Below are 21,008 nucleotides of genomic sequence, written 5' to 3' on the forward strand. Positions count from 1 at the left end.
TTTTATATTGCATAAACTTTTCATGTGTAAAACTCCAAAATTGATAGAAATTGAAGATGTTTTCAGAATACTTTTTTTCCCTGTTGAAGCCTAACCTTCAAAAATGTACAAGAAAAAGTGATTTTTATAAGTATGTAGTAGTTTCTGTATGGTTACTAAGTAGTATTTTGTGTCAAGACACCAATTAATTCATGTAGCATTATATCATTTCATACAGTAGCATTCATTGATCAGCATTTATTCAGAAAAATAAGTGTTTCTGGATGTTATTTTAGCCTCAAAGATTACAGCTATTGGAACTCTGCAAATTAAGATAAAAATTACTTAATGTGAAACATTTTTCATCTTATTCTTCCTGTCATCTTACCAGTTCCTGTAAATGGGTAACTTTTTTTTTCAGTCAATAAATCCCAATTTGTTTCAAGAAATGTCTGATATTCTAGAGAAGATTTTGGCACAGAATTTACTGATGTAGTATCAGCACCTTTTGACCGTAAAGCACTAAATTTGAAATCAGTGTAAAAATCTATAAGATGTTGTTGTACACCGTAGTTGTGTAATTCAAAATCAAACAGTTGTCATGGATTTCTTTAAGTATGGTGATCTTAGAAATCAACTGAAATCTCAAAGTAATTTTTTTACCCCGCTTTAATACTTGTTAACACATGGAAACAATTTCCAAAACCAAAAAAAGGTAAGAAAAATATGGAATGTTGCTAGCCATGTGTCCATTTTTCCTAAAGCTACTATAAACTTTAGAGAGTAATTTTAGGTAATGCTTTCAAGTAACTGTCCAAAAGATAAAACAAGGTACAAATGGATACTTGAATGTTAGCACAAGCAAGTTTAACCATTTTTAAATGCTTAAGTGTGAGGATCCTACAGACACTAGTGAAAAGGTACAAAGTGAATTTAAAAAAAAAGGGGGGGGGGGCTTAAGAAGAATGGTGCATTTTGACTTGGAAGGCAGTCGAGCACAAATTATATGAAAGAAACTCAAAAAGCATTTATGCAAAAGTTATTCCAGGATATAATGGATGATAATTTTTATGTAGATTTGCTAAAGCTGCATATGAGGAATGTGCTAGTTACTGCCTTTATCAAAAACATGAATGCAATGTAATTTTATCTGAGTACTAGTGACTTGATGCTTCTGGTTAGTGGGTGTTCTTTTCAGATGTTGATATAGGCACCAACCTTTAATAGCAGAATAGAAATGTGCTACGCTAATTGCTTGGTTCATTTTTGTTAAAGGCTAAAAAAACCCCCTATACTGTTTGCTTAATGGGGGCAAAAAATGCTGATTACTTGGAAGAAACTAAAATAGGTACTATTCTTACACTTAGGAGGAGCGATTTGAAATTTGGCAGAAGGGTTTCCTTGTATAGGAATATACTTCTCTGTTCCTGTATAAATCTGCTTAAATTTGGCCTTGTTTTGTTCCCTAAGATTCTACTGAGTAACTTGCTCAGACTTAGAGTTTAATAAATTTGATCCCTCACATGGGTGTAAGCTACCTAGGATTAAGCAGAATTTCTCCTGTAACACTGTCGTGGTTTAACCCCAGCCAGCAACTAAACACCACGCAGCCGCTCACTCACTCCCCCCCACCCAGTGGGATGGGGGAGACAATCGGGAAAAGAAGCAAAACCCGTGGGTTGAGATAAGAACGGTTTAATAGAACAGAAAAGAAGAAACTAATAATGATAATGATAACACTAATAAAATGACAACAGCAATAATGAAAGGATTGGAATGTACAAATGATGCGCAGTGCAATTGCTCACCACCCGCCGACCGACACCCAGCCAGTCCCTGAGCGGTGAATCCCTGCCCCCACTTCCCCGTTCCTATACTGGATGGGACGTCCCATGGTATGGAATACACCGTTGGCCAGTTTGGGTCAGGTGCCCTGGCTGTGTCCTGTGCCAACTTCTTGTGCCCCTCCAGCTTTCTCGCTGGCTGGGCATGAGAAGCTGAAAAATCCTTGACATTAGTCTAAACACTACTGAGCAACAACTGAAAACATCAGTGTTATCAACATTCTTCGCTCTGAACTCAAAACATAGCACTGTACCAGCTACTAGGAAGACAGTTAACTCTATCCCAGCTGAAACCAGGACAAACACAGCTTTGTATTGTTGCGTTGTTCAATTGTTGTTCTTATATTCTGAGTGTTCTCCTTGTCTTCTGGTAGATAACAGAAGGAAAGCTGTCTGAGCTAAATGCAGAAAATAATGTGAACTCTTGAGGAGATATGGAGGTATACTGATACATAGAGCCAGTGGAGGTGGAGGCAGACTGACTGATCGAGTAATTTGGAAGAAAATGACAGATCTGGGAGTCATTAAATGTGATGGGGAAAGTGACTATAAACAATGAGGCAGGATGAAAGAGATTAGGGCAAAAGCCAAAAACTGACATAACGGAACACCTGGACAGAGTAAGTGGGATAGGAGATACTAAAAGGATGAGGGAGAAAAAGAAGCATATTGCATGTGGATCGTACACTGAGATTGTGCAAGGCATCCATGAAAGAATGGGAGCGGACATCTTGCTGGCAAAGTGATTTGGATGGTCTGGAGACCCATTTGGAGAAACAACTTGAATCAAAAGTTGAAAAGAAGGGCAGTTTGCACTGGCAGAAGAAGATGCAAGTGGATACATGGTCAGGTGGATCTGGAGATAGTCATATAAGGGACTGGGGGAAACTTGTTCAGGGTTTGCTGTACAAGTAGACTGTACCCCAGACAGGAATACAAAGTAGAAAATTAAGCATGGCAATATGGAAAGAAAAAAGACCTAGGAGATAGATCAGGAGGAAGCAGAACTAGGACAAAATGGAGAGATGATAGAGAAAGGATCAGACTTAGGGAAAAAGACCTGAAAAGATGGATGCCCATGGCAGCAGTGATTCTTACTGCTGAAGAACATGCACAGGTAAGGTTAGTGTACTTAAGAGGTGCGAAGTGCAGGAGTGGTTTAGGCTTGACTGCTTCGATTCATCATATTTTGTTCACTTAGCCAACTTAGCCAATAAGGGAACTTTGATTATTCTCTTGCTTGGCTTTATCCACTCATCTCATTCCCTATTCAAATGTAATGTGCCCCATATTAAGTGTTCATGCTCTACTACACCTTTGAGCTATTAAAAAACCCCCCAACACTAACTCACCAGACTGCATAGTGCCACTCTTGAGTTTTGCCTATAGAAATGTTAGCAGTCATAACAAGGACATACTTCCTTCTTTCACAGCAAGTGGACTAGACTCCTGAGACTACAGAACCTTAGCATGTCAGTGCTGCTGAAGTCTCAATGAAACCCACTCAGTCAACTCATTTTCTCTCTGATGCTGGTTCACTGAGAGTTTAACAAGCTTCCTCTGTCAGTAGATGCTCTATCGGTTCAAAATGCAGAGGAGATTGTAGAGCTGAGTGTTTCTATTCATTTTATGGGCATGTGAGAATTTAATTTGCAAGCATTTTTTGGAAACCTGGGAAACTGCATAAATGTTTTTCTTCTAAAATAGCTGTATCCATTTGAAGTTGAATACTTGAAATTTAGGAGGCGTCAGAGTTGTAGACTGCCTGTACAATCTTAATTTCCATACATATGCACGCTGATCATTATACAGCTTATAATCACTCTCCATCTCTCATCTCCCTTTGTTTTCTGTGAGACTTTTCTCTTCCTGCCCAGGCTGGGCATATTTTAGTGTCAGGGCTGTGTAGTGAAAAATCATTGTCCTGATTGTTGAAATGATGGATGGGGAATTAAGGTACTTCAGGAAGTATTATAATTTAGGCAGCTGAATACTGCCTTTGGGAATTGAATTCAGTTCTTTCTCCCCTAGGGAGTTCATTCAAATGTGATACTAGGCAAGCTGATTGTAACAAACCCACCCATTTTATAGCAAGGAGCACCAGAAAAATCCAGTGATCAATGTGAGCGTTCTGCTGAACAGCTTGCTTGCTTGTACTTGGAATCAGCAAGAGCTCTGAGGCTTTGAGTGTGCAAACACCAGGCACTGTCTGAAGTCAAGTTCTAGGCCTCTCATTACTATTCTTCTTTCCCACCCTCCAAAAAATGGATACTTCTGGCCATAATGTCTCTTTGACTTCAGTTTGTGATCTATAAAATGATAATACAGTCTTTTCCACAGGAAAATCTGATGAAACAGTTTATGAAAGAAAAATAGCTTATGGTCAAGACTGAGTGAATTTCATTATATTAAAAACCATTCTCTTTGGACCTTTTTTGGTATCTTCTAATTTTTGTTCTTGTAAACTTGTTTTGTCTTGATCTACAGTTTATATTTATTCTGCTCAAGGCATTAAAATAATGTTGTAACAAAATAGAATACATTATCAAAGGTGTATTAGAAAATGATGGCAAAGTCTTTTCCACGTCTGGATTTTCAGACTTTATTCAGTGTTATCAAAGTTTAGATTTACTAAATTTTTCTGAACAAAGGAAAAAAAAAAGTAGTAGCAAAGGTAATGTTTATAGCAAAGGTAATGTTTAAAGACATAATAGATATTGGTGAAGCAAGTTGTTTTCAACCATTTTCTCTCTTGTTTTCAAAAAATTAGATATTTTTCGAAGACTGTTTTTTACCCCCCCTCTTTAGTGAGTTAATGCATCGGTGATATTAGCTGCATCTTTTTGTCAGTGCAACACAATCAATATGAGCTTCTCTTTCTGTTTTTCTCCATCTGTTATCTTTTTTTTTTCTTTTTCCTCTATGGTTTTCTTTTTCCAATGACTTTTCACTCAACTGGAAGCTTCATGGTAATTGTTGTGATTGCTTGTCTATGGTGACATCCGTAACTGAGCTTTGTGCCGTGGGAACACACAGTATATATGATTTTCAGACTCAGCATTTGTAGCCATATATGTGAGCTGTTCCTGCTGCCAGATACTTGGGGACCACCACAAGAAGAGGGAGGGAAGGGTTTCAAGAACCACCCACAGTGTCTATATGCCTTTGCTTTAGGAAACGTGGATATAATTAAGTCTCTCTCTTAACTGTGCTGAGAAAAAATATTTCAATGAAAAAATATATATATATGTGGATTGAATATATACATTGATTACCAACTGTTGAAAACACCATGTAAAGAACATTGTCAGAAGTAGAACAGGTTGAACAGTGACATTAAAACACTGATAGTGAAAATGGTCTTTGTAAAATATTGTGTCAATATTACTTTGGACTGTTACAGACTGTGGGTGACTGTTCAGATACTGCATTTTATTTAAATTAGCTTATGAAACTATTTATTCAAGGCTTTTATTGTTTGCTGAATTGCTCTAAAAAATAACTACTTGAGCAGTTATTATCCCAACCCATACTTTCCTCTCTCTCCTCAAACTGGTCCTTTATTCAACTATGTATATATTATCCTGCTTGGTGGATGCTGTACAGTGCTCACCTTTCTGGATTGCTGAATAGTTTCATCTATTTAAACTGTTCATCAGAGGAAAACTGATGAATAAAAGTTAAAGGCTTTTTGTCATGGGCATTGTTAGACCAAAGGAAAGAGTGGCTTCTACTTGGAGTCTGTCCTTTAACTCTTCAGACTGCAAGGAGTGTTAGCTTGATTCTTTTTTTATCCTTAATCACTGCAGTGGAGTTGTTGCAGAGTTTGTAGCAGTTTGGAACCCATTTGTCAAAATGCATATCAAGTAATTTATACATAACTAGTAATGATCAGAAAGTGTGAAGACAAGCAGTACTTTGAATTAGAACAAGCATTAAGAAGCCAGTGTAGTTCTTTAAAACTTTTGGCAATTACTTTATCTTGACTGTAAAGGATACCATGTTCCTCTAGAACAAGAAGGAGAATGACTAACTTTATTAGTAGCGAACATCTGTAAGAATAATGCAATGTTGAGACAACATGCAGGGAAGATGCTCTTTTTTTACCTTACAGTACTCCTGCTGCAATACTGTACAGTACTTTCTTCCGGAAGACTAGGTTAGAACTGATCTAATAGAACCCTCTCTAATTTTCTGTCTAAATGAGTATTTAGACAGCAAAGGTGTTAAATCAGATATTTTTCTCATTAGCTGAGTAGTTTTTCTTTTTCCTTGGTGCCTATTTAGCTGCTTTACAGGCAGCAGCTGTGATTATGTGGCAACAGAAATAGTAAGACCAAGTCATCACAGAAAGTGTATCACCTTGCATTTAATTTGTTTCAATTTTTTTTTCTTTGTTCTGATCCTCCTGTGTTGACATGAAGTTTGGCAAGCAGTGAAGTCCTACTTGTCATGTTTAATAAATATTAAAATCAATATTCTCAGACACAAACTAATCCAGTAATCACTTCCTCTGTATTGCAGCCTACTGTAATCTCTTTTGGGCGTGTTATTATTTGGTTTTTAGTTATTGCAATAATAAATTGTAATTTATCAGTTACGCAGCAGTTCATAAATGAAAGACAGATGCCTCAATCTGAAGTTATACTATGGATAAACCTATGCTGTTTATTAGTACTTATTTTCTGTATTTCTGTAATTATTGTTTACTGAAATTTGTCTAAAGGCTGCATACAGTTGAAATCAAACTTGGGAGTTCTGTGGTTGTATAGATAATACTTCGCTTGCTATTTGTGGACTACTTTTCCTGATCCCCTAGAGTTATTGGGAATCCTTACTAGAAGATGTGCAATTTCATTTCACTTTTCAGTATTTTAAAGTAAGACTTTGCAGGTTCTGCAATTTGAGCATATTAAACTGTGTTTAGTTCTCCATTGTGATCATATCCTGTCGGGGGGGGGGGGGGGGGGGGTTGGTTTTGTTTTTACATTTGTTTCTCCCTAGTTGCTCATACTTAAAACCGAGGCAAGCTAGTCGTTTAGGTTTTGGGCAATGTTTAATTATTTCTGATCTTGATCCCAGCATCATGGAAGAGTGGCACTTATTTTTCAGTTCTTTTTTCAACTTGTGTTGACCCATCTTATTTTCTTTCGTGTCAATGGGTCTACAGCTGTTCCCTTTCTTTTCCCTGCATCGTGTTCATTCAATACCTCTATTCTAGTCATACATAACTCTTGCTGTCCTTTGTTACTCTTTTAATATCTGCTTTTGCATCCTTTAAAATTGGCTCTTCTACTTCTTTGATTAAATTCACTATAATTTGTATAACTATTTTTGTAGTTTTTCAAACCTTAGCTGATTTCCTCATAGAAACAGATCTAGATTTTCAGGGAAGTAGTTAGTCATTGTCACTTCTGCTTTACTTCTTTATTCTTGCTTTCCATCCTTTTGTCCTGTGGTATTCCATTTTCTGTACTTCTACTTCAGTTGCCTTGAGTTTTCCAACAATTTTTTGAACCATTGGATATGAAAAGTCTAAAATATTTAGATACCTAGGGACCATGCCTCTCTATCAACATTATTCCATTTCCCAGTTTAGATCTCTTGGTTTTCAGATGTCCTCCAAGACGACTAATGTCCTGGTTACTCAGGGAAGTCCAAAATAAAATTGTCCAGTGTCCCCCTTTTCGTTCACCATTTTACACTCCTGAAATCATAAAAAAATCCTTTCCAGCCAACAGTCCAAAGTCCTTGTTTCACTTCTCATAGACTGTGCATCATGTAGTTTTGAATCTAAGCTCATGACAGATGTCTTTTTTATTTTAATATGAAACACCCATTCATGAGGACTCCAGGGTTAGAATCAGATTATTCTGATTATTCATGCTACAGCTTGTAAACTCATTGTCTGATCTTTTTTCCTATGCTTGTGGATGCCACTTGCACAGACAAAAGTTGATCCTTTAATTGGACAGTTCTTATGTGGTGAAGTGGAATTGTCAGCAGTAGTTCCAGTTCCAGAAAATTAGGTGGTCTTCTAAACTCAAGAGTTATTACTATTTGTGAGAACATTTAGTGTATTATGGAGGAACAGACTGAGATGAAGCTTGATATTGCCTGTGGTCTCTTAGACTGACTGCATAGTTATACTTTCTACGCAGGTAAGGAAGAGAAGATCATGTTGTTGCCTGCAAATATAGCATAAGGTCACATAGTGGATATGGTAGAACATGTTACTTATGGGTATTCTTCCCAAAACTGCTAAATAACAAAATTATCTGTGCCTGAAGGAGACAGCACCATGGCTATTTTTCCCTACTGTCTAATAACCTCTGTCTTACTTAGATTAAGCTACCTTCTTACAGCAACAATGTTATTTATGACAGATAAATAAAATTAGGTGTTATCTATCTGTTGCTGCTAGAGAGGTCATGCTGCATTTCCCCGTGGTTTTATGCATCTCATGATAGGTGTTCCTGTTGCCAGTTGAGAGGCCTTTGTTTCCAGAAGTAGTGATACCAGTTCTGAACTTCAGTGTTTATCAAATTGGAAAAAAAGTGAATAATTCACAGTGATTTAAAAAAAAAAAAAATTGTTTAGTAGACATTTATGAGGTTCCTGTAAAAGAACACCCTAATATTGTAAAGAGTTCATTTAGAAATGGTGACTCATCTTACTAGGAGAAGGGGATGAACACAGTATGATCTTACATAACTACAGAGCAGCAACTGCAAGAGGAAACAGTGTTGAGTTCAACAGAATGCTTTGAAGAGGCAAAGGGTTAAAATGATAGAAAACAGAGTTGTTCTGGGGGAGGGAAATACTTCTTTCCTCTTCCACACCAGAAATTTAAGACACTGTGCATAATGCAAAGATAGAAATTGTATCATGCAGAAGGAAACAGTTTTCTTCCACTGCTATCATGTCTAAACAATTCTGGATACAATTTTAATTTGCCAGTGTTGTTGAAGTCTTCATAAAACTTGTTTTGATTTTTGTCTCATGCTTCCTTGAAGACTCAAATGGTAAACATTTGGACATAATGACGCAAACAGTAGGCTATCAATCAATCCCAGTTTTCACAGCATTGTTGTTCATTCAGAAAAGCTGTGTGAACTGACCTCTTTCTACAGCAGTGTCATTAATTCTTTCAGAAATAAAACAAGGATCAAAAAGACTTCCAGGATTTTTCTCTTAAGACTTGCTGTACTGAATGATTTTGTAAAATTAGGGATCAACTGTTTTCAATTAACTCTCAGCTTTTTGTAATGTATATTGTATGAGAGACTACATATTAATTGTTTTTGTTCTCCCTCAGTTTTCTAAGTATTGACTTCCAGTAAATTAGTCAAACAGAAAACTGAATTTAGATTAGATTTGCTATGTAGGCTCCTAATTTTGATGCAAGTGACAAGTAGTGCAATAGAAGGAGATAAATGTATGCAGTGTGAATGTCTTTGAATTGACATGAAATATAACTGGGCTTGGTCTGTCTGAGGTCAGAATTAGCCTGACCTGGGTTTACCATGGGAGCTGCACAGCAAGGAGAGGAGCAGCACAGCACCATCCCAGTCCTTGCTGCTCTGGTGGTGAGCAAACTTAGGAAGCTTTTGCTCCCCATGTCTAGCTAGTAAGTCTGACTGCTTGTGCTCTCTGCAGGCTGGTCTCTGCTTTTCAGTGCTGTGGAGGTACAGTGTTGAAATACTTTTCCAAGCCACCTACATTTAGAAGTATAACAAGCCCCAGTCAGTTTGAGTCAGTTTTAGCCACACTTTCATTCCACATGGATATGACAGTATTGTGAAGGGTTAGAGGTCTTGTAGTGTGCAGGCATACTAAAAGATGATTAAAAGCTCATGAGCGATATGAATTCTAGTCCACTGTCTCCTCTACTACAAGAGTCATCTTGCAGGTCAGAACTGAACTTCAAACCACTACTTAAGCTATTCCACTCTCCTTGTGTCCTTGACTCAATGGTGCTGTCCGTGTTAGAGGAGGTCATCATGTACGTCTCCTTTCTGGTGTGAGTCATTATTTGTGCCTGTTATCTTTTCCTAACCAGGCCATCTGCTTGGATTATCCTTCTGCATCTGCCTTTCATCTGTCTGACTTCCGATTTTTTTTTTTTTTTTTTTTTACACCCACCCACACACCTACCTGCCCCAGCTGCTTTTTTTTTTTTAAAGTTGAAGTGGAAAGATTTTTTTGTTTTTTCTGTATTAAAATTGCATGCCTTATGATTTAGTAGTTCTTTTTGATCAAAAGGGGTGGAAGTCCAGAGGTTGTCTTGAGATTACAGAATTAATAGTCATGACCACAGAATTAATAAATATAGAATTAATTTGTCATGACTACACAGAAAGGTGCAAATAATCTGAGAGTTAATAGTGTGGCAGCTGTGCTGTTTATATGGCTTCTTGTTAGCCATCTTCATTTCTAAGAAAGCTCTTTGCATAATCAGGGCTTCTGTGTAGGCAGAATGTTCTGGCTTGCTTGCTGTCAAAAGAAAAAAACATGGGGATCTGCGGCTGGTTGTGATCTTTCTGCATAGAATTTCTCAGAAAACAGCAAGCATAACTTGATTTTAAGGATTGCTCCAACTTTATGTCAATCAGCTATACAAAGATTATCCATTTGGTAGATTGTGAGCCCTCTGCCCCTTTCCTAGTGGCAAATGGGAAATTTAACAAGTCTAAATGCCGGACCCTGCAGCTAGGACGGAGTAATGCTTGGCACAAGTGTAAATTGGGAGAGGAGTGGCTGGAGAGCGGCCCTGCAGAAAGGGATCTGGGGGTGCTGGTCGACAGCAGGCTCAATATGAGTCAGCCGTGTGCCCTGGCAGCCAAGAGGGCAAACCCCATCCAGGGGTGCATCAAACACAGCCTAACCAGACGGTCAAAAGAGGGGATTATCCCGCTGTATTCAGCATTGGGGCGGCCTCACCTTGAATACTGTGTGCAGTGCTGGGCCCCACAATTTAAGAAGGATGTGAAGGTCCTCGAATGCGTCCAGAGGAGGGCAACAAAGCTGGTGACAGGGCTGGAAGGAACGTCCTACGAGGAGCAGCTGAGGACTTTGGGCTTGTCTAGCTTGGAGAAAAGGAGGCTGACGGGCGACCTCATTGCTCTCTACAGCTTGGTATCCAGTGATAGGATGTGTGGGAATGGTTCAAAGCTGTGCCAGGGGAGGTTCAGACTGGACATTAGGAAGCATTTCTTTACCGAGAGGGTGGTCAAACACTGGAACAGGCTTCCTGGAGAGGTGGTTGATGCCTCAAGCCTGCCAGTGTTTAAGAGGTGTTTGGACAATGCCCTTGGCAACATGCTTTAACTTTTGGTCAGCCCTGAACTGGTCAGGCAGTTGGACTAGATGATCATTTTAGGTCCCTTCCAACTGAAATGGTCTATTCTAGTCTAGTCTTTCCTCTTCCATCCACCAACTTTCCTAATATCACAAGAGTAATGTGCTTTTTCTTTGTGACTTAGAAGTGGTTTCTGGGCATGCACACGCATTCATATTCAAAAGGGGAGAATGTAGGAAGAGGTACAACAAATAGGGAAATAATCCTGTTTTTCGGACAAGCCTTTGGAAGTTTGTTCAGCTTCAGCTAAATTTGTTCTGTTGGCCACCCAATAAGTTTTATTAGTATCAGACTCCAGACTATTCTCTTTAAATTCGTAAGAAGGCCAATGACTTTATTGAGGCACAAGAGTTATTTAAGTCTATTATTAACATAGTATGAAATGGAGAAAGTAAAATCCTCCACAGAGCAAAATAACTTTTTCAAAATTTAGCTTATTCTGTTTGGAAATCACAAGCCAGCACTTCTAACATTCTCTGCAGAAGAGAGGTTGGATTTTTAATCCTAGAGCCATCTGCTTCATGTGCTGCAGTAGAGCTGCACTTCCTGGGACCATCAGTGTCGTACCCTCAAATCCCTGATGGAGTGCTGTGGATCTGAAAATGTAGGCAGTCAAGAAAAGATTGCGGAAAATTGCTAGAAACTGGGCAAGTTTCTGTCAGTAATCTGCTGTGCATATGAGTTTTAGGAAAACTGTTGGAATCAAAGCATCTTGACAAAATGTTTTGGTTGCAGTGAATTTTCAGTTTTAAAAGGAGTATTTTTTGTGTTTTAGGAGGAGACCTCATGTTCTTTATGCAATGTACGGACATTGCAGTGTGTTCTCACAGAATTTATCAATTAGACAAAAGATGATTGAAGAGAAACAAAAAGGAAGGAGAAATTAGAGGCACAGAGGGGTGATGTGGCTTGCACCTGGTCACACTGAGGTCAGTAGCAGAGTTAAGAATTTGATTTTTTTTGAATCCTGATCTAAATCAGTCTGTCTTATCCCAAGAAGATCACAGAGGTCACTCAGTATGACTGAGCCATCAAAAACGTCACAGAAAAAAACCCAAACAAAACCTTTTCTTCTACTTTCTCATATATCCTTGCTCACAGAAACAAGCATGTCAGCACCAGCTAAGGTACACGAAGTATACTGACTTACAGGATATTTTTTACAATTAGTTCCATAGAAAATGTGAGAGTGCTCCAAAATTCTTTTTTTTTTTTTTTTTTTTTTTGGTAGAGGTCATCATCCTGTTAACATTCATATGCTGTATAATCACTGCTGCCTTTAGTGCTGTAACTGGTACAACTGTAACTGGAGACTTCAGTGGGTCTACCAAAGCTTTCAGGAGACAGCAGTAAACCTCTGTGAAGACTTGCAGCGTGAAGTTCTCAACCAGGACATTGCAGTGCACAACTGGATTTAGACACTGTGGTGTTAGTGTTTTTATTTATACTAGTGAGTAAAAGAGGGCTGAACATGTGTTGTTTGTGCTGTATGACTATTAGCAGTTCTCTGGCATAATTTTGGTCTAGGCTAATTAATACTCTCCCAGAAAATTTGGCTAGTGTTCATGGATTAACAGTCTGCAGACTATTCTCAGTAAGCAATATGGAAAGGGAGATAATTTAGTTGAATAGACATGAGCTGTGCTCTGACACTTGCCTTGAGGTCCAGAGAGTCGGTTCTGGTCCATTTTATGAGCTATATCTATACCTTTAACAGGGCTAAAAAGAAGAGAACCTGCAAAACTAAAGGACCTACAAAAAATAATTAGGAGAAAAGTAGCAGCCTTACCAATTATGTAAAGCAGAGTAATCCACTAATAAACACTATTTGCTGTGTCTTACTCTCTTCTCTAAGGATTCAGCAGCACTTGTCAGTAGTAGTTGTCCCCTTCTTGAATATCATTTTAATCAGAGATTTTGATAACTTCACATTCAGTGGATAAATTGTGCTTGCTATCTTATTTGGCACTGGTAGCGATTTGGAGAATATTTGTAAGAAAATAGAGGTAAAACTTTTCCTTACGTCAAAGCCAAAGTCTTACGCAGTGGCTTGGCATGTGCATGGAGGTGCTATAGTCATTGAAGATTTGAATGCCTCTTGTGCTCCTTGCCCTTTTTCCTGATGGTATCATCACTACACTTACAATGGCAAAATGCAGCAGGTATCTACACTTTGGGAAACTTCACTAAGTCCAGGCTCTTAATGCAAACTCTTACTCATTGGCAATTTAAGCAAAGAAGCCAGATGTAGGGACCAGATACACAAATAGATGCCATTCTGCCACTTGTGATGTTGGGGATCAGTATCCTCAGATGGAAGGGTGGTTGCAAAGCCAGCTCTCTTTAAATTGCAAACTAATGCAGCAAAATTAGCTGTAACTTATTTCAGAGCTATGTACCTGCAGTGTTTTGTCCACATAGCTAATGATTCCTGGTAATATTGCTAACAAATTAATGATACTAACTTAGCAAATTCTGTTTGCAAATGCTGTATGTATGTGTTATAAGTTTTATGGATCTACTTTTCTGCTGTAAAGTGGAAAGATACTTTCTGAACTCTAAAACAAAAAAAAATACTTGTTACTAGCCAAACTCTCCTTAAAAATAAAGATTATATGATAATCTGTCAGCTTTGAAGCGAACTCTCTTGGTATTTTGGAATGGAAAAATGAAAATGAACTTTGGATGAAAATTCACTTCTCTGAACAGGTAGCTGTTTTGTGGGGAGGGTTAGTTTTCTTTTTTTTTTTTTTTTTTTTAAAGTTACTGTTCAGTAACAGTAAAGAGCCCTTCAGGTATTCCATTACTCCTTTATCCACTCTTTCCTGAGTTTTGCAAGACTAAATTCTGTAATTTTACTGTGGTAGAGATCTCTCAATACTTTAATCGACTAGCTGTTCAAAAGAACTTACAGTACGTGTACAGAAAAAAATATTTCATGTGTGCAAACTCTATTGCCTGCTCATTAAAGAATTTATTTTTCAATGAGTAAGGGCCCGGAAGAAGCTAATGTAAGTATTTTAGCAAGGTTTTGTATTTCTCTGATAAACAGCACTCCCCTTCTGTTTGTGATCAGAGGATGAAAGCTCTCTAAGCTTGTATATGTACATTTTTACTGCTACATCATGTAGTGTGCTCTTAAGATTGAGATCTCATTCCCCAGGAAGCATTTCTGTCTAAGATTAATTGCCCTTTTAAAATCAGTGTTTGATGTATTCCTTTGGCTATATCCTGACTCACTTTAACCCTCTTTGACCTGACCCCACTGACTATTACCGCCATGGCTGAAGCAGAAATCCTTCAGCTTGAAGTTTGCAGTACAGACTTGAGCCTGTGGTTTTTCACATCGATGGATTCAATTAGCTGAGTTTTTACTGATCAGCTTAGCAGAAGTTGAAGAATTTGTCAGACATGGAACAAAACTGTCCATACTTTGGAGTTAATTGAATAACTCATCTCCATATGTATGTATAGTTTGCTTGTGAAGTTGTTTACTTTGTTAAATATCATAATAATATTGCTGGAAGTAGCATTTTAAAAAAGGCAAAACCAGTTTATTTTTCTCCAGTTAAATGGGGGAAGGTACACAACATGAAATAGCAAACATTAAGCCTTTGATCTGTATATAACGCTTATCACTTTTTCAGGCATATGTTTTTAAACTGTAATTATGTCCAAGTGTCCACTTTTGAATTTGATTTATTAAACTGGGCAGATAAATTAACAATTAGCATTATGGCTTGATGAAAACAAGTAAATGTGCTGGTCTTTTCTGTATTGACAATGATTTTGCAGCAACAGTAATCCTTCTTTGCTTTGCCTCGCTAGGAATAGTTCATCATTTGATTAGCTGAAAAGTTCATTATAAAAGATGGACGGCTATTACAATCAAGGAATATTTGCAGGCATGATGTAAATTATAGTAACTTGAAAATGAAGTAAAATAGAGGTTGAAAGTTCAAGAATGCCATTAAAAACCTTTAAAAGTGTATGAATGCGCATATGCATAGGGAATATATAATATGATTGTATAGAGAATTTCCTATTTAATTGTTTGGCATAACAGTATTTTGAAAAGAATGACATAATAAAAGTTCTTACAAACTATTAGCAACAAGAGGTCTTCTACAGCAGATTGATTTGCATTATACCAGTCTTTATAGAGAAAGAACCATATTGATCACATTTAGCTCCCTAGCTGTATACAGAGGTAGCCTTAATTTCTGAAGGTCAGTTGTACACAGTTTAGAGGGAAAGGAAACCTCAAATCTACTTAAGGGCATGATGCATGAAAGTGTTAATTTATTGTAAGTCAAGATGCCTGCTGTTTAAAAAAAGCTACACAACTCCTAAAAGTGATTTAGCTCTCCCTCAACAATGGAAAACATACCATGGATGAGTTGGGCTCAATTTGTCATGCATTCAAGTGCTTGTCTTTTAATGCACACCTTGCCTGTTCCTTGTATATATAAATGTACTGTGTGCTTGCCTGTTACATGGAACAGCAGCATGATTTGCATTGAACTTTGCCACTTTGTTCACATGTGTATAGCCAAACTTAAACCTATTGCAGGAAATTGTTTTATAAGCTTCAATTGCTATTCCCTGTCTTTTACAAACTAGCACAGGTTTATTGCTGATTCAGGGCTGAGGCTAAGGCACTGATGCTAAAGAAGAAGGGGTATAAGAATATTTCCTGAGAGTTTCATCTTATAAAATGTCTTTTTTTTTTTTTTTTTTTTTTTTTCCTGCCTGAAGCTAGATGTTTGATGGGAAGCATCTCAGGCTCAGTCATTGTAAGGTCTTCTAAAACCTTTTAACTACTAAAATGTTAGATATTTAAGAAAAGTATTTTAGGGTTCTGCAATAAATTAGTTTGGGACTTATTACAACAACCCCATTAAAAAGCTTCTATTAAATATACAAGAATAAAAAAAAAATAAATAAATAAAACCAACAAAGTTTAGTTAAGTAAAGCTTTCATTTCCATCCTCTATCTGCTTTTCCACTGAGCTGCATGAACTCTTTTACAGAAGGAAAAATCCCCTTGGTTGTCTTAAATAGCATTACTGTCACTGTTAACTGTTTTAGACTGTGTGGAGAATTGTTAAAAGTAGTCTGCTAAGGCAACCTGGACTTGCTGGTGTTTGAGGCCAAATTCACTTTCTCTAAAAACTTTTTCAGTGGAATAGAAATAAGTTTTTTAGTTTGTTTACATACTTTCTGGCTGCTTTGAGATTAGAAATGTAACCCAAATTCTCATAAGCTGCTCCAAAGTGTAAGGAACTTTTGCTTGTGGTTTTAGTTTAATCCACATTTTTTTGTTATATTTCAGAAATGTGGCTATTTAACCTGAGAATAGACTTGAGGTAGAAGATGACAGGAAATAACGAGACGAAAAATTGCATAGAGAAGAAAATGATGAATAGGAGTGATGCCAAGTATTTGATTTGATCTCAGTATTTAATGATACTTAATGCAGATGATAATGTTGAATATTCATCTACTTGCATTTTGAGGATAGAGAAAGCTAGGACCATGCTGGAATATAATCCAGGGAATGTAATCATACTAAGAACTGTGACAAAAACTTCTCTCCTTTAAGTCACAAATGTCTAAACTCAAGTAGGAGATGTTCATGCCACAAGAAGATCATGTGGAGATCAGCCAACTGGCCTGTGTCAAAACCATGTAAAGAAATAGCAGCAGTAATTAAAGCTAAATAGGTGAGTATGGACTTCATGACAGTGTCACGATGGAGGAATACTTGAGATATCTTGCCTGGAGTTGGGCTTTTGTAGTCAAGTACTCTGCAAGAACAGAGTTCACTGAGGTTGATACAGGTCTAGTTCTATCATAGCATTTTGGACTAAGAAGCAGTAGTTCTTAGAAGGGACTCCAGTAAGATGACATTAAGGCACTCTAAGGGTGAAATTGAAACACTTAATATGAATGCCAAAACACTCCAGGATGGAGAGAGACTGATGTTTTGAACTGTTCATTTTGGAGAAGAATTTAAAACATCAAAATAATGACTTAGAAAAGATAGGTTAAGCACTCTTGTTCTGTTATCTGTAAGAAGTTGTTTGGTAAACCTATTAAGAATTAACATTCCTTCTAAAAGATATTTTTAAACGAAATACAAAGTTGTGGATTTTATTTACTGTTAGTTGTCTTTGAGGCCAGGAACTTGCCATAGGTAAAAGCTCTGTGGGATATTTGTGTAGATATCAAGAATATCCAGAGCTGAGAACACAGATTTAGGAAAACTGTGACCTTCAATTTGAGCAATTGAACTCATGTTACTACCAGTGGTTAAAATGAGAGATATTCTCTTTTTGCTGCCAGTTAACCAGATCTACCTGATTGTTTACTTATATTCATATTGGGAAGTTAGATTATATCCAGGAACTGAAGTTCTTATTCTCCATACCACATTGTGTGTTTGGAACAATGTTTATTCCAGATACAGAATCATTTTGAGGAAGAAGACTTGTTCTGAATGATGCATCGACCATGTATTTCTGCATGCGAGTTCTTCACCTGAAATCAGCATCAGTGGCTTTCCCCAGGGCTGGCAGGGTATGTAGCAGGAAGGAAAAGTCAATCCTGTGCTTTTGTGTCACATATCAGCCCCTACATTTTTGAGGTCAGAGGAACCTTTTGTTGTGGCTAGGCGATTTTAAAGTCGGCTTTGCAGAATTTTTTGTGCGTTCTTGCTCTTGGTCAGAGGATGCTGAACAGCATGTCTTGCTGATTGTGATCTGATCTATCATCTGTGTTTCTGTTTAAATTGACAATTATTCCAAATTAGGGGAGAAGAAGGGAATAAGGATTTTGGTAATTTACGTGCAATTAAAGTGAGGCAAAAAGTGTGTTAAGATTGCTATGGAAAATGAGTCGCTTCTAGCAATGGAGCCTACTACTCTGACGAGCGGGGTCCTTTATTGCAATAGGGTGGAATTCACAGAAAAGTAAGGAAAGCTTGGAATATAATGGCTGAAATAGGGTAGTATGAAGCTTCTGAAAACTCATACTAAGATTTTATTCCTATTTTTAAAATTTTAACTAAAAAAAACCCTGCTCAGTGGAATGTATAGTAACCTTAGACCTTGAAGCTATCATTTCCTAAATATAAAATATTTCGTATCAGTAAAGGGAACTTGTGTTCACTGTCTGAAGTACTTGTGCTGAGTTCATTCAAAGAGCAAGTGATCATTTGGCCAAGAGATTTGACCAAGTTCAACTTTTTTTGTATGTACTTCCCATAAAATTGTGTAAGTATTGAGCACCTGTTAGTACTCAGCTGAGTAGGTAAGATTTGTTTAAAATACAAGTTTGTTTTAGTATTTGAGACCTTTATATTGAGGTAATCATTACTGTGGAATCTGAACATCTCACTGTGTTTCTGTACTTTGGTTGATATTACACATACACGTGCCAGAAACTGATGGCAGAAATATTCCAGTTAGATTTGAGTTCATGAATGGAAAAGCCTGAAATAATATGTTTTAACTTTTTTTTAAAAAAGATACTTAAGAAAAGCAATGTGTGAGTATTTGATTTATAGATGGGTTGAATTCATTCTGTAGCTAAGCTTGCTCACTAAGCAAAGAAATATTTTGCCATAATTTTAAGAAGATATGTTATCTGGCTAAAGTAAATATTACAAAAGTGATGTGAAAATGTTTATAATACTCCTTAGCTTAATTTTTTTGAAGTTTATGGATATTTTATGAGCACATGTGACTTTAGCACATAATAAATAAATAATTGCGAAGCTTGTTTTGTTGTGAATGGTATCCAGTCATTGTCAATTTTAATATCAGACATTGGTGGAGCTGTTTTCAGTTTGGGACAGGTTGCTGTTGAAGAGCTAGATGCTATTCAACAGTTTCAGCGCTAGCAGTCGAAAGATCCCTGTATCAAATTGAACGATTACTGACAATATTGAGGTTTGGGGTTTTTTAGAGATGTTACCTACTTTAAAAGTGCAAAAAGTGAAGTATGTTCATCAAGTGCTTGTTTACTTATATTCTACTACTGGTGCAGAAGTCACTGGAGTACTTCTTTAGACTATGAGGCTTGTCTGGGGCTGTCTCTTCTCTGTATGTCCTAGAATATCCAACCTGAGGTGTCTAGAGAGGGGAAGGATAACTTCAACCACTGTCCAGTTTTGTCTTACCACCTGTAGTTACAGGTTAGAACATAGTCTTTGAATTTGCTTGCTAATGTAGTGTAGTCTTTTGTAAATAATTGCACATATGATCCTCTGTGCTAGACCAGAAGTGTAGCTTTCAAGAAGGAAATTTTCACCTTTGCTTGCTAGGAACTTAGCCCCACCCAGCTTTGGCTGTACCCTTTAAAAATTGAGTCAGCAATATCTGTCAGTAACAAACTTAGTGAAGCACATTACTGAAAGCTATGTATCTGTAAGTAATTTCCTAAGAGATCCTAAAGAGGTAGATGAAAATCTTCCCGGTGAAGATGTTGGTATGTCTCTTCAGATTCAGAGGTGTCCGAGACACCAGCTGCCGAGCACATGCTGTCAAGGAGTGCTCTGGCTGCTTCAGGGTACATGCACCTAAAGGCCTGTCCTCCTGCCTGGTAATCTGAGGAGCAGGAGGGGTGGAATGGAAAGCAGCTGCACCACAGCCACAAAAGGAGAGCTCTGCTCCTTGTAACGCTGACCCAAGATGAGTTTTCCCACAGTCTGGTATAACCTATTGTCAGGAATACCTTTAGTATCATCTAATCCAGAACATATCTGAAGATAAGCAAGCAAATGTTTATGGACCACTTCACAGCTGAAAAAGCTGGAAACTAGTTCTGTTACATGATTCATAAGGCTGCTACTGCATGATACTTGGTTATATTTACTCCTTATACTTTTTAGTATCCTTGTCCACTATAGTCCTGCAGCCTTGTATCATGCAAGTAGTGCATTATTTGCTCCTAGTTTTTGAGCACAGGGTTCTATTGCCCTTTTTAGGGTTTTAAAGCCAATTTTGCAAGTGGTGCTGCCCTGAGTAAGAAGCTGTGGTTTCTGCGTTGTCCATTTTGATACTACAGGCAGGTTCTGGGACTTGCTCTCCAGAGGACTTGCGTACAGAGGACTTGAAGTACTCCAGGGCCATTTTTGCTAAATCCTAAATATCTTATGTTGTCTATCAGTGAAAGAATTTAAGCCAGCTAAATTGTCCTGACAGGTGATTGCTAAAGGCCACAAATCAGAAGGGAGGTATTTTATCTACTAAAGAATTTTAAGTGGTGCATCACAGATGTAGTCTAGCTAGAGAAGCCAATCTTGTGTAGGTGAAAGGGAGTATGTAGCTGCAGCATTGGTGATCATTGTGGTGCTAATCTGAGTGAAAAATGGCTGAAATATGTACCTTTGCCAGAAGTAGTGCCTTCTCACTACTCTTAGGCATTCGAATCTGTCTCAAAACCAATCTTTTCCCTCTATCTTTAATTCTTCCTTTCTAAATAAAAAGATAATTCAGTAGAAAAATGTATTTAGATTGCAACAGAGGTATGTGTAACAATCTGAATTGATGCTGAATGAGCTAATTAAATTCTTTTATTTCCTAATATCGAGAGGTTTACTTCACAAGCAATAACTTATATAGCTAAAGGAAACAGAAAAACCTACCATGTGATACCATGACATTGCACATCTTCCTGCCTTCTCTGAAGACTACAGATTTTCTCTTCTTTGTTCTTTCTCTGTGTCTCGCTGACTCTTGAACATTGAGAGTTTTTAGAGGAAGTTTGGGATTAGCAACAGCAAATACCGTAGTAGCTAGGGCATTCTCCTTAAAGAA

General features: G+C 37.5%; 1 protein-coding gene across 4 annotated transcripts in view; it reads left to right on the forward strand.

The window, feature by feature from the left end:
* The window catches only part of ATG5 (autophagy related 5), an 85,014-nt gene that overhangs the window by 57,752 nt on the left and 6,254 nt on the right, over nucleotides 1-21,008 (forward strand). The window lies entirely within an intron of this gene.

This window comes from Harpia harpyja, chromosome 3 (genome assembly GCF_026419915.1).
Source record: "Harpia harpyja isolate bHarHar1 chromosome 3, bHarHar1 primary haplotype, whole genome shotgun sequence".
Taxonomy (NCBI): Eukaryota; Metazoa; Chordata; class Aves; order Accipitriformes; family Accipitridae; genus Harpia; species Harpia harpyja.